The sequence below is a fragment of the Tachyglossus aculeatus genome, chromosome 11 (assembly GCF_015852505.1).
Source record: "Tachyglossus aculeatus isolate mTacAcu1 chromosome 11, mTacAcu1.pri, whole genome shotgun sequence".
NCBI lineage: Eukaryota > Metazoa > Chordata > Mammalia > Monotremata > Tachyglossidae > Tachyglossus > Tachyglossus aculeatus.
The window spans coordinates 62,822,444-62,836,874 of record NC_052076.1 but is presented as its reverse complement, the minus strand read 5'-3'; the positions used below and the strand labels follow the sequence as shown (position 1 = coordinate 62,836,874).

The following is a 14,431-nucleotide window of genomic DNA, read 5'->3' as shown; positions in this document are numbered from 1 at the left end:
CTTATTTTTTTTCTCTTTTCTCTAGCCTCATTTGAGATCTGGTTCAGTGAGATTCAAAGCAGCACTTTTTTAAAGCTCAGCTGTTATAACTGAGCACCATATGCACCCCTTCAATCCCTGATATGGAATACTGTACATGCTGCTCCATGTTTGTAGGAGATTTACAGAAGCTTGAGTTGTGTGTATTAAAGCTGTGTACATCTAGACATTTGGGAGAGTACTTACAGCAAAGCTGCTGTGGGGTGCCAGCCTATACTAATAACCTGGCAATGTCTCAGCTCTTGCTCTTACATAATTCATGCAGTTTGCCAGCTTGGTAGAAGGGTCAAAGTTCACTGGAGGGGATCCCCTGAATCCACTCTACGTTTTATCCATATTGGTGAACATGATTAGTTGGAGTTGGCAGTAACTCTAAGGAACTTATTATACTGGGGAGATGCAGAGATGGGGTTTTAATGTGTTGAAAGTGTCCTACCTTATTCATCATGTTTCCTGCTGACTACTGACATGTTTCTATTTTTACCGAGTAGATTCCTATAATTGTATTTTTAGCAGCAATTACTTGAAGACAGTCAATAATCATTTGGGTGTGTCACTGCCGTCTTAGCATATTTGGTACATCACTAGAAAAATAGCCCGAGATTCAGTTGGCACAGTTCATAAAATGAGTTGTTTCAGCTTGAACATTCTACAGTATTGTGTCGGCAGTTTCTTGATATTTATCGTTTTGGTAACGATTGGGCTTTAGGCCACATAAGGTCAAAGGCTCGGATGTGCTCACAGTAGATCTCCAGGAAATTCTGGATGGTTTCCAGCTTTTGTTTTGATCAAAAAATGTCCTCAGAATCCTTAACTGAACTTTATTTCAGGAGTCAAGCCATGTATAGTCTGAATTCTAAACACTGCTTTCTCATGGACCCCTTCTTTTTCTTCAGGAAAGTCACCTGATTTCTCCGCATCACCGTGCCCATCTGCAAAATGAGCGTAATGACATTCACTCTAGCCTGCTTTGAGGCCAGTATCTGAGGAGCAAAAATTCTTTCAGCTTTTTAAGGATACAAATTTTAGAGGGCTAATTATCCCCTTCGTTGCGACTCGTATTGTAATATGGTACTCTCCCAAGCCTTTAGTACAGTGTTCTGCACACAGTAAGCACTTAATAAATGCAATTGATTGATTGATTGTGCATTTTAACCTGGAGGACCATGATATGCAAACCTTTTGACATTGGTTAAGGACTGGGCCCAATATAGCAGCTTAGAAGCAGAGTGGCCTAATAGCTAGAGAATGGGCCTGCGAGTCAGAAGGACTGGGGTTCTAATCCTGGCTCTGTCACTTGTCTGCTGTGTGATCTTGGGCAAGTCACTATGCTTCTCTGTGCCTCAAATACCTCATCTGTAAAATGGCAGTTAAGACTGTGAGCCCCATGTGGGACAGGGACTTTGTCCAACCTGATTAACTTGTACCTACTTCAGTGCTTAGTACAGTACCTGGCACATAGTAGCACTTAGCAAATATGAAAAAATACAACATGGTATTCACTAATGTATCATTTAAGAAACGCATGAGGGGTTCGAGCAATGGTTCCCATTGATTTTTTTTTTTGTTCGTGCCAAATGAGTAGAATCTGATCTGACAACAGTAAGCAGTGAAGGGTCTATTCTGCTGATTTATTTTACTTGAAGTAGGTATAGTAGGGCAGAACAAGAGAGTCTCACAGACTAGAATGATAGTCTTTACACCCAACTAAGATGTCAAAGTATTCTTAGGTGAAGACCAGGAAGGGTAGTTTTTGCTTTACAATTCCTCTGATTTATGAAAGACAGAATCTAGGTGAATCTGAGTCAGTCAGGACAAGAAAAGAGAGACCTAGAGGGTCTTTTTACTTTGTTATCCTTCAAGTGAGGCTCTATTTGAAAATCTTAAACCTTGCCTTGTTTCTGAGCTTCTGCTTTGGGTTGGAGGTGGGAAACTCCAGAAGGAGCTCAAAGTTGCAATTTGGAAAACTTGTATTGGATATTCTATGTGAGGAAGTCAGGCTTAAATCTTAAGTCTTTGCAAACTGATTTCATGAAATGTCATTCATTCATTCAATTGTATTTATTGACTGCTACTGTGCAAAGCACTGCACTAAGTGCTTAGGAGAGTACAATATAACAATAGACACATTTTCTGCCCACAGTGAGCTTACAGTCTAGAGGGGGAGACCTCGTATTAATCTAAGCATTGGGGTAAAATACCTCTTGATATCCTTTTCTTGGTATTTGTCCTTCTCTCTACTCCTGAGACACTGTGGCTATGTGAATAGAGCTGGGAGTCACAAGGACCTGGGTTCTCATCCTGACGCTGCCACGTCTCTGCTGTGTGACCTTAGGCAAGTCACTTAACTTCTTTGTGATTTAGTTACCTCTTCTGTAAAATGGGTAATAAGACTGTGAAGCCCATGTGAGATAGGGACTCTGTTCAACCTGATTACTTGTATCTACCTCAGAGCTTAGAATAGTGCTTAGCACATAGTAAGCACTTAGTGAATTCCATCATCATTTGGCTGGCTTGTTTCTTCCCCACTGTTGATGGGGCACTGACCAGTCAAGGAGACCGAGGTGAACCTTAAGACCCCAGAGATGGAGAGCGGAGGACCTTGATCCATCCGGCAGGAAGATAGCCACTGGGGAAGCTCTGGTCTCCTGTGGGGAAGGATCACAAGATCCAGGGGAAATATTGGGCCTTCTTGTTTTGTCTTGGCTGGGAGTGGGGAGATGGCAACGTTTACTCAAGCTCTGTAGTTTGGCACATGAGCCACAGGCTCCATCTGGAAACCCATTTTCTGAATGCTGCAGAACCAAATAAGAGAAAGTTTGCAGACTGAGATTCAGGGTATGAGCATTTCTGAGCTCAGTGAAGACCTTAATTCCCTTTGTAGTAGTATAGTTTGAATCATCTCTGCTCCCTGTGATGAGGTAAATTCCCCCATGTGAGATCCTTAGGTAGAGATTCCAGATTGTCATTAGCCAGATCTAATGGGTTCTAATCCCAGCTCCACCATTTGTCTGTTGCGTGACCTTGGGCAAGTCACCTCACTTCTCTGTGCCTCAGTTCCCTCATCTTTAAATTGGGTATGAAGACTGTGAGCCCTATGTGGGACAGGGACTGTGTCCAACCCGATCGTCTTGTATCTACCGCAGCGCTTCGAACAGTGCCTGGAACATAGTGCTTAACAAATACCATAATTATTATTATCTACTTGGTCTTGTTTGCTTTCCTTATCAGTTAATACCTGTCACTTACTGGGTGTCCAATTCAGGAGTAACTTCAGATATTTGCCCACTTGGATGTGGGAAAATATTGCCAACTACATGATGATGAAGATAATAACAATAATAATAAGAAGAATATTTGACAAGTATTTGCTATGTGCCAGGCACTGGGCTAAACACCAGGGAAGATACAATTCATAAGATTGGACACAGTCCCTGTCGTCATCCCCACCCGGAGTTATTTTTCTCATGAGGAGAGAGAGCAGGTATTTTATTCCCATTTTACAGATGAGGAAAATGAAGCACAGGGAATGGGAAGCAACATGGACTAGTAATAATAATAATAATAATGTGGGCATTCATCAAGTGCTTATAATGTGCTAAGTACTGTACAAGATAATCAGGTTGGACACAGTTCCTGTCCCACATAGGGCTCACAGTCTTAATCTCCATTTTACAGTTGAGGTAACTGACACACAGAGAAGTTAAATAACTTGCCAAGCGTCACACAGCAGATGAGTGGCAGAGCCAGGATCAGAGCCCACATCCTTCTGACTTACAGGCCAGTGCTTTATCCACTAGGCCCCGCTGCTTCAAGTAAAAGGAGCATGGGCCTGAGAGTTAAAGGTTCTTAGTTCTAATCCCATATCAGCCACTTGTCCGCTGTATTACACTGGATAAGTCGCTTAACATCTCTGTGCCTAGTTACCTCACCTGAAAAATGGGGCTTAAGTCTTCCTACTTCTAATTTAGGCTGTGAATCCCACATGGGACAGGGACTGTGTCCAAGGTGATTATCTTGCATCTTCCCCAGTGCTTAGTACAGTGTCTGACAGTAATAAAAATGATGATAATAATCGTGCAATTTGTTAAGCGTTTATTATGTCAGGCACTGTACTAAGCACTGGGGTGGATCCAAGCAAATCAGATTACATACAGTCCCTGTTGCTTGTGGGGCTCACAGTCTCAATCCCCATTTTACAGATGACATCACTGAGGCACAGAGAAGTGAAGTGACTTGTCCAAGGTCACATAGCTGACAAGTGATGGAGCTGAGATTAGAACCCATGACCTTCTGACTCCTGGGTCCCTGCTCTATCCACTACAACCTTAAAGGAAAAACAATTCTAAGGGTCTTGCCTAGGTCCACGGAGCAGACAAGTGGCCAAACTGGGACTAGAACCCAGGTGTTTTAGTTTCCAGTCCTGTGCTGTTTCCACTAGGTCTTTCTGCTTCTCTTCTCTACCTTTATGGAAAACATCTCCCAAGTTGAGCCCTGCCACCGTCTGGACAATGTTCTCTGAAGCAGCTTAACATCCACAGCCAGCCCTGACCTTATTATAACTGACCAATTTTAAAATAAATTAGTACAAACAGTGGGAAAATTCACTATCGATCAGAAATAACTGTTTTTCCTTTGAATTTCCTGGGGAAAAAAAAGGAATCAAGACTTAAGTAGAGAATAGTCTAATGCCATAGTTAATCACAGAGATGATCCCATCCTATCTCTGGTCCTTGAATTTCAAAGCCCAAAGAACTTTAATTCTAAGTGATCAGATTCTTTATTATTATTTTTACTATTAGTAATAATAATAATCATCATCATCAATCGTATTTATTGAGCGCTTACTATGTGCAGAGCACTGTACTAAGCGCTTGGGAAGTACAAATTGGCAACATATAGAGACAGTCCCTACCCAACAGTGGGCTCACAGTCTAAAAGGGGGAGACAGAGAACAAAACCAAACATACTAACAAAATAAAATAAATAGAATAGATATGTACAAATAAATAAAATAAATAAATAAATAGAGTAAAAATAATAATTATGGTATATGTTAAGAACTTTGTGCCAAGCACTGTTCTAAGCACTAGTGTAGATACACATTAATCAGATTGGACACAATCCCTGTCCCACAAGGAGCTCGCAATTTATGAATAAGCATGGTGATTAAAATTCTTCCTATAAAGAAGACATTGTAATCCAGAAAGAATTTCCTGTTACCTTACAAGTTTGGTACTGTCGTTTAATTTTAGAGAAAGGAGTCCTGGTAATAATAACAAGAATAATGATAATAAATTGTATTGAACTATTATTTAAATGCTTAATATGTGCCAAACACTGTAGTAAGTACTGGGATAGATGCAAGATAATCACACAGGGCTCTTCGTACAAATCAGAGGGAGAACAGATATTTGATCCCCAATTTGCAGATGAGGAAACTAAGTTCAGAGAAGTCAGGTGACTTGTCCAAGGTCATACAGCAGGCTAGTGACAGAGCCAGGATTAGAACCTAGATTCTCTAACTCTTAGGCCTGTTCTCTTGCCACAAGGCCACACTGCTTGTGGGCTTGGCTTTTCCCAGGAATCAACTCTTTGTTGTCAGGCCTACAGTTTAGGATGACATGTGGCATGTGTCTGAGGGAAGATTAAAGCATAGCACAAGCTGGCTGGTTGGCTAAGAAGTGATCACAGGAGAGGTGACTAGCCCAAGTCAGAAAGTGAATGTATGACGTTTCTTTCATTTCTCTGAAAGTCATGCCACACGTCACTTAAGTGTTGCTCAGCTCTCTCTCGGTTTACATCTATACCCACTATTTCATTTTCTGTCCCAGGAGCAGTATGAGCTTCCAGAACCCTTAAATACTGGAAAAAATGATTCCCAAACTTGGGGATTTGGGCTAGCATTGCAATATCCCTGGATCATTTATGAGATGAAGCAAATTGCCTGGGTGATATCCATTAGAGTTTTGGCAGCCATAACCCACAGTGACACCCTGCACGTGTAATCGGTGGGTGAATAAAATTCCCATTATCTACAAGAAATCATCTCTTTCTGCTAATTTTGTATTTTGACTTGAATGAAAACACAGATAGGCTACTCTGAGAAGTTTTCTACTTCTCTAAAATAAGCCTAGTGATTTAGGAAATATACCTCTTTTATTGGATTTTCAGGCAAGGTGGTGACAGAAAATATTAAGATGATCCATTTTCAATCCGACTCAGCCATGGTTTGGGGCTCTTTAGGCACAGAGTTTCTCATCCAGCCAAATGCTCCTTTTGAAAGCCAGAAGAATCTTGGTTGTCCGCCATGTCTTTGCATGGCATACACAAATTCTGAACTCAGTGTTTTCCCTAAATCTTAGAGGCAGAAAAGGCAACAAGGTAAGAGCCCTATTAAAGTGAAAGGAATCTCTAATCAAGGGTCAAGATTATAAAACATCAAGGAAGCAGGCTCTTAATGTAAACAAGTTAGGGTTACTCTGGTCCATGATAGTGAGGCAAGATCATTTTTGTCTCATTTTCTCTTTTACGTATAATTCTTCTGACATTAAACTTGTGGGAAGAGTGTTTCTTGAAAACCAAGAGACCTACGTATCAATTTATTTCATTGTCAAAACACCTCAATGAATAATTTACTTTCCAAAGGTTTTAAAATAAGTCTGACATAACCCAAAATCTGTCAGATCTTCTTTTTCCCTGAAAGTTACCGTGGTCCTTGATGATGTGAAAAGTGGTGGTAATATGATGTTAATGATGGTAATGAAGAAGGTGAAAGGTCTCTCTGACTGAGAAGACTGTAAAGCCCTGAATCGATCAATCAGTAGTGGTATTTACTGAAGGCTTACTGTGTGCTAAGTATGATATTAGTCACTTGGAAGATTCCAGTCCTGTAGAGTTGATAGGTTCCCTGCCCATGAGGAGCTTACAGCCTAGAGACGGAGATAGACTTTAATATGAGTGAATTTATTTACAGGTAGGGTAAATGGCAGGGTAAACAGAATGTGTATGTAAGTGCTGTGGAGCTGGGGATGGAGTGACTATTAAATGCTCAAAGGGGAATAGATCCAAGTGCCTAGGCGATGCAGAAGGGAGGGAAAATAAGAGAAATAAAGTCCCAGGTATGGAAAGCCACTTGGGGGAGGTTTTCTCAGTGCTTTTGAAGGTGGGGAGAGAGGTGGTCTTTTAAATAAAAGTGTGGGGAGTGAATTCCAGGCCAGGGGGAAGATATAGGCAGGGGGTCAACGTCGTAATAGATGAGATTGAGGTAGTGGTTTTTTATGGCATTAGTTAAGCTTTTAGTATGTGTCAGGCACTGTTCTCAGTGCTGGGAGAGATACAGGGTAATCAGGGTGGGCACAGTCCATGTCCCAAATGGGGCTCACAGTGGTAATCCCTTTTTACAGATGAGGTACCTGAGGCAGAGAGAAGTGAAGTGACTTGCCTAAGGACACACAGCAGACAAGTGGCGGAGCTAGGACTAGAACACTGGTCTTTCTAACTCCCAGGCCCCTGTTCTATCCACTAGGCCATGCTGCTTCTCCTTGGTGTTAGGGAAACAAACTCTGTGGGTTGGGTTATAGTAGATCAGTGTGGTAAAGTATGAAGGAGAGAGCTGATTGAATTTCTTAAAGTCGATGGTTGGGAGTTTCTGGTTTTTTTTTTTTTTTTGTTTGGTTTTCTTTTAAATGATCTGGGAAGGAAAGGGAAGTATAGACTGGTGAGGGGAGAGTTAGGAGGCAAGGAAGCCACTAAGAAGGCTGATGCAGTAAACAAGGCAGGATATGAAAAGAGTTTGGATCAACATGTTAGCAGTTTGGAGAGGAAAGAGTAGATTCTAGAGACATGAATCTGAAAAAGAATCCCTTTCCACATCCCCAATAGTGAGTTAAATAAAGGTATGGAAGGATAACACTCAGCATGATTAGTATGTGTGAAGAAGGCCAGGCTAAATTATCATCATCAATGGTGTTTACTGAGTGTCTTTTAATTATATTTGTTAAGCACTTACTATGTGCATAGCACTCTACCAAGCTCTTGGGAGAGTACAGTACAGCAGAGATGGCAGTAATGTTCCCTGCCTACGATGAGCTAAATCTTTGAACCCCTTCATCTAGAGCACTGGCATATGGATGTTGGGATGAAGAGACCTCACCCTTTCTTTTTAGTTGTCTTTGGCATCTCTTCATATTTCAGTTAGTTATGGTATTTATTAAATATTTACCATGTGCAGACACTGTGCCAAGCACTGGGGTAGACCCCAAGCTAATCTGATCAGACATCATCCTTGTTTCTCATGGGGTTCCCAGTTCAGAACGTAGGGAGAACAGTTATTTTATCTTCAATTTATAAATGAGGAAACAGAGGCACAGAAAATTTAATGGCAGAGATTGGTTTAGATCCCGGCTTCTCAATCTACCAATTCCAGTCTCTTTCCCTCTAGATTGTAAGCTCATTTTGGGGCAGGGAACATGTCTGCTACTTCTCTTGTATTGAACTCTCCCAAGTGCTTAGTACAGTGTTCTGCACATAGTAAGTGCTCAATAAATACCACTGATTGATTTTTAATATTATGTTTCATTTCCATAACAAATTGGTCCTGCCTCCTTCTCTGAAGGCTGATTCACCTAGGGAGTAAGAATTTGTGTGCGTGCTCTGAAACACATAGTCTTCCAAAGCTCTCAGTAAATGGGAGTGATTGACTGATTGATTGTGGTGGACTTCTAGCTGCATATATAGCTGCAGCTATGAGTTCCTAAATAGATGAACACCTCTTTTCTTCCTAAAAATCTCCTGAGAAGGACTTCTTCTATCAAACAGAACCGAGCATTTTAATTGTCCTAAATAAATCGAGCCTGGTCAGCAGGCTGATTTTCCCAGCCCTCATGTCAAAAATAATACTTGGCTAAAGACATTATAGGCCATTAAGTAGCAGTGTACTTAACAAGTATTATACATTTTGGCCATTATAAAAGGCAGTATTTGTGAAACTTTGGTTCTCATGGTTCCTGCATGGGTCTGAGCAATGGTCTGCAGGAGAGATGCCAAACCAAAATGAGACTTTCCAAGTACAAGTAAACAGACCGGTGTTTCCACTTAAAGAAAGGCAGACCCTTACACCTGTGGCCATTTGCAGGATGGGCTCTTCTGAGCAGCCTGCAGTGTCTACAGAGTTTGGGAGATGTTACACCATACAAGACAGACACATTTGAGACATGAGAATTTTTCAAGTTTTGCACCATTTTGGGATAATGGTTTGCATAGAACCAAACCCAGACATGCTACTCATCAAGAAGAGGTTATTGATCAATCAATCCATAGTATTTGTTAAGCATTTACTGTGTGCAAAGCGTTGTACAAAGCACTTGGGAGAGTATAATACAACAGACTTGATGGACATGTTCCCTGCTCACAAGGAGCTTACAGTCTAGAGGGGAAGACTATTTATAGATATGTACATATACACTGTGGGGCTGAGGGTGAGGTGAATATGAGTGTCTAGCTGTAGGGCTCAAGACACCTTCTAAAGAATAGATATTGTCCCTGTTTCCCGGAAGCCTGCAGCCTATGTATTTTGTCTCCCCTTTTAATCAACATTAATGAGTGCTTATCCCCAGGTTCTGCTGCTTCAAAGAAAGGGAACAATCTGCTTCTTGAGATTACTTCAGGAGGAAACCTCCTAAATTAGTGTTCTACCCAAGTGACCATAGATTTATAGAACCCCTGAGGAAACTATGGATCACTTGGTCTCCTGAAGGATTTCTTTCTCTGAAAATTAGCTGGGTTGGACCCTGAGAAGGCTGTGAGACCCATGTGCAGACAAGTCAATCAGTCAGTGCTATTGACTTAGTGCCTACTCTGTGAAGAGTACTGTACTAAGCTACTGTGACAGTACAATAGAGTTGATAGGCATGATCCCTGCATATAAGGTACTTACAATTTATTTGGTGCTGACATGCAGGCGTTTTTACTTGTAATTTGTATTTACAACTATTTAGCAAGAAGTCAGATTTTTTTTCTCCTAGAACAGGGACAGAGTAATTCTCCCACTGTAATTTCATAACCGAGGAGCAAAGGAGAGCAATTCTCTGATCCTCATTCCCAGTCAGCAGCATCCTCAGAGGTGTAAATTAGAAGGGCAGATGTATAATCTGGGAAACTTTCCAGATTAATGATTGGTGATTTCTTTGTTGTTGCACCTCATGGCTAAGCAGGCACTAAATACTGTCAGAACTAAGCAATGTTCCCTTGGCTGTCACCAAACCACCAGGGTGCATGAAGATGTATTCAAAAAATAGGCTAGAGAGGGCATGCACCAGGTTGGCTTTACCATATTCTGAGACCATGTGAACTGGTCATTCAAGTAATCAGTATTATTTTATTTTATTTTATTTTATTTTTGTATGGTATTTAAGTGCTCACTATGTGTCAAGTACTCTACTAGGCTCTGGATAGATATAAAATAATTGGGTTGAACACGGCCCATGTACAACATAGGGTTCACAGTCTTAATCCCTATTTTACCAATGAGGTAACTGAGGCACAGGGAAATTAAGTGATTTACTCAAGGTCACGCAGCAGAGAAGTGGTGGAGCTGTGATCATTCATTCAGTCGTATTTATTGAGCACTTACTGTGTGCAGAGCACTGTACTAAGTGCTTGGGAAGTACAAGTTGGCAACATATAGAGACGGTCCCTACCCAACAGTGGGCTCACAGTCTAGAAGGGGGAGACAGAGAACAAAACAAAACATATTAACAAAATAAAATAAATAGAATAAATATGTACAAATAAAATAGAGTAATAAATACATACAAACATATATACATATATACAAGTGCTGTGGGGAGGGGAAGGAGGTAAGGCAGGGGAGATGAAGAGGGGGAGAGGAAGGAGGGGGCTCAGTCTGGGAAGGCCTCCTGGAGGAGGTGAGCTCTCAGTAGGGCCTTGAAGGGAGGAAGAGAGCTAGCTTGGCAGATGTGCGGAGGGAGGGCATTCCAGGCCAGGGGGATGACATGGGCTAGGGGTCGACGGCGGGACAAGTGAGATCAAGGCACTGTGAGGAGATGAGTCAGAGGAGTGGAGAGTGCAGGCTGGGCTGTAGAAGGAGAGAAGGGAGGTGAGGTAGGAGGTGGTGAGGTGATGGACAGCCTTGAATACAAGGGTGAGGAGTTTCTGCCTGATGTGTAGGTTGATTGGTAGTCACTGGAGATTTTTGAGGATGGGAGTAACATGCCCAGAGCGTTTCTGGACAAAGACAATCTGGGCAGCAGTGTGAAGTATGGATTGAAGAGGGGAGAGACAGGAGGATGGGAGATCGGAGAGGAGGCTGATACAGTAATCCAGACAGGATAGGGTGAGAGCTTGAATGAGCAGGGTAGTGGTTGGGATGGAGAGGAAAGGGCGAATTAGAATAGAACCTGGATTAGAACCCAGGTCCTCTGACCCCCAGACCTGGCTCTTTCTATTAGTCTGCACTGCTTCTCACAGGTATTTATTGTGCATCTACTGTGTGCAGAATGCACTGTGTTCAGAATACCACATGTTGGGCTTGGAAGAATGCAATATAATTAGTAATTTGCACTAGAGGGTGTCTCAACATGGTAGAGTTTTACCTGAATCTTATTCTGGGAGTGTAGTCTGGATTTGACCATAATAGGACACTGGACTGAAGGAGGGGGTGGATGGAGATGAGTTCATGGCCCAGGCCCTTAAGTGAATGCATCACTCAGACTTCCACAGGACAGAAGATGGCTTCAAGTCTCCACTCAATCAGGAAGCAACTGGTTTTGCTAACACTACCTCTTTTTCGATTGCTCCACAGCCTATAAGCCCTGAGTAGGTTAAATCATAACTGTGTTTCCAAAATCCACTGCCTTTGTATTCTCTTTGCATCCTAGAGAAGCAGCAGGAGGAAATTATTTCACAGAATATCCACCTGATCTTTTCAGTTTAAAATTGCCATGCCTTCCCCACTCAAACCTCTGCTTGTTATAAGGTCTCAGGGACATAAGCTTTCCTTTCCCTTTGAGGATCCAGCACTGTTGTTTCCAGGATTTTGTCCTGCAAAAGGATTTTTATAACATCGAATCCAAAGCGCGTGCCACATCCATCAATGAATCATTAGTGTTTATTTAGCACCCAGGCCTTGGTAGAACACCATGAAGTTAGAAAACATAATTCCTACTGTCAAAGAATTTACAATCTGAGTGAGAGATACAAAGTAAATTACAGATGGGGAGAAGAGAACAGAAAGGTGGTTATTTAAAGTATTTAAGTAGTCTTGTCTAGTGCCATCGAGTCATTTTCAACCCATAGCGTCACCACGGACACATCTCTCCCAGTACGCTCTGCTTTCCACCTGCAGTCACTGTGGAAGTGTATCCATAGAGTTTTCTTGGTAAAAATACGAAAGTGGTTTACCATTGCCACCTTTTGCGCAGGAAACTCAAGTCTCCGCCCTCAACTTTCTCCCATGCTGCTGCTGCTCAGCACAGGTGAGTTTTGACTTGTAGCAGATTGCCTTCCACTCGCTAGACACTGCCCAAGCTAGGAATGGAATAGGTAGGCCTCTACTTGACTCTCCCTCCCATAACCAAGACTGGTAGAGTACTGGAAACTCTCCAGGTGCGACTCCGAGAGGAGATTTAAGTAGTAGACAGTGTACATCATTAGATACGGGAGGATGACAGGTGGTTGTGAGCGTGGAAGTGACACAGAAGTACTGAAAAGTGATAGTTAAGGGGATAGGACCTGGGGAGAGAAACAATGGAGGGAAACTTCCTTGGGGAAATGGGATTTCAGAAGGCCTTTGTAGGTGGGGAGAGCAGTGCTCTGGTGGGTAGCTATTACGTGCTTACTGTATATAGAGCATTGGAACAAGTGCTTGGGAAAGGACACTCCAACAGAGTTGGTAGACACATTTCCTGCCCACAAGGGGCTTACAGTGATGGGGAGAGTTCCATCATCATCATCATCATCAATCGTATTTATTGAGCGCTTACTATGTGCAGCGCACTGTACTAAGCGCTTGGGAAGTACAAATTGGCAACATATAGAGACAGTCCCTACCCAACAGTGGGCTCACAGTCTAAAAGGGGGAGACAGAGAACAAAACCAAACATACTAACAAAATAAAATAAATAGAACAGAAATGTACAAATAAAATAAATAGAGTAATAAATATGTACAAACATATATACATATATACAGGTGCTGTGGGGAAGGGAAGGAGGTAAGAAGGGGGGATGGAGAGGGGGACAAGGGGGAGAGGAAGGAAGGGGCTCAGTCTGGGAAGGCCTCCTAGTTCCAGGCATGGATACCTAGATAGAGGGTCCTCAGACCTGGAAAACAGGTAGCCAAATCATTTTTAAAGATTCTCCCTCATTCTTCAGGTATCAGACATGACCAATCTGGAGCCTACCAGACTGCCTGGGTTCAACATCTGTTTCCCATGGGCAGCCTCTGTGGCAACCATGATTTTTAATTCAGTGTATTTGGGACCTGGAGATTTTGTGGTACACCACACTGCTGCAGTATGCTGACCACACTGTGGTCACTTCAGCAACTTTCACACAGAGTGTGGCCTATAGTGGAAGGCTTTCATTTTGGGCTGGGCGGGGTAGAGTTGAGAAACTGAACAGTCCTTGGTCTGGGATGATTTAAGTGCCATTCTCACCACTGAGGAGCGGGGCTTGACTCATGATTTTCTTCCTTTTTTTCTGAAATCTCAATCTGTCTTCTATCCGCAGTTTCATAAATCTGTGGGGTAGCTTTTTTAGGAGAAAATGCCACAGGAGAAACCCCGTAGCCGATCATCGGCATTCCTGAATTTAATGGTGGGTTTCTTGGACACCGTATTTAAGAACAGTGAGTCCACACATCAGAGCTTGGGAAGTAAGGTAACTTGGAGGATATTTTCTCCTTGTGGTTAATGTTTGAAATGGTGTCACTGGTCCTAGAAGGTTATTTGGTAGGATTGCTACAGAAGACCCCCAAAAACTTGCTCTGAGTGAGAAGGCCCCCAAAGCAGTGCTACCTACTGGATAGAGCATGGACCTAGAAGACAGAAGGACCTGGGTTCTAAATCCTCCTCTGCCACTTGTCTGCCGCATGACCTTGGGTAAGTCATCTGTAAAAATGGGGATTGAGACTGTGAGCCCTATACGGGACAGGGACTGTCCAATCTGATTAATTTGTGTCTATCCCAGCACTTAGAACAGTGTTTGGTATGTAGTAAGTACTTAACAAGTACTATTATTGTTATTATTATTATTATTATCATTATCAATAGTGCTTGACCTGAGGAATGTACCCATCATTTTAGGAGCATACACCAGAGTCCTTCAGGCTTTTGTTTCTTCCTACGAGCCACTTATACCACAAGCATTCC

At 42.2% G+C, this 14,431-nt stretch overlaps 1 protein-coding gene and 1 non-coding gene across 7 annotated transcripts in view; one reads left to right on the top strand and one right to left on the bottom strand.

The window, feature by feature from the left end:
• Positions 1-14,431, top strand: part of LOC119934279 (zinc finger protein 536-like) — a 358,396-nt gene that overhangs the window by 255,810 nt on the left and 88,155 nt on the right. The gene's annotated exons all lie outside the window — the stretch shown is intronic.
• Positions 12,547-12,684, bottom strand: LOC119935262. Its single transcript, XR_005453149.1, has one exon. It is a non-coding gene; the product is annotated as a small nucleolar RNA SNORA7 (small nucleolar RNA).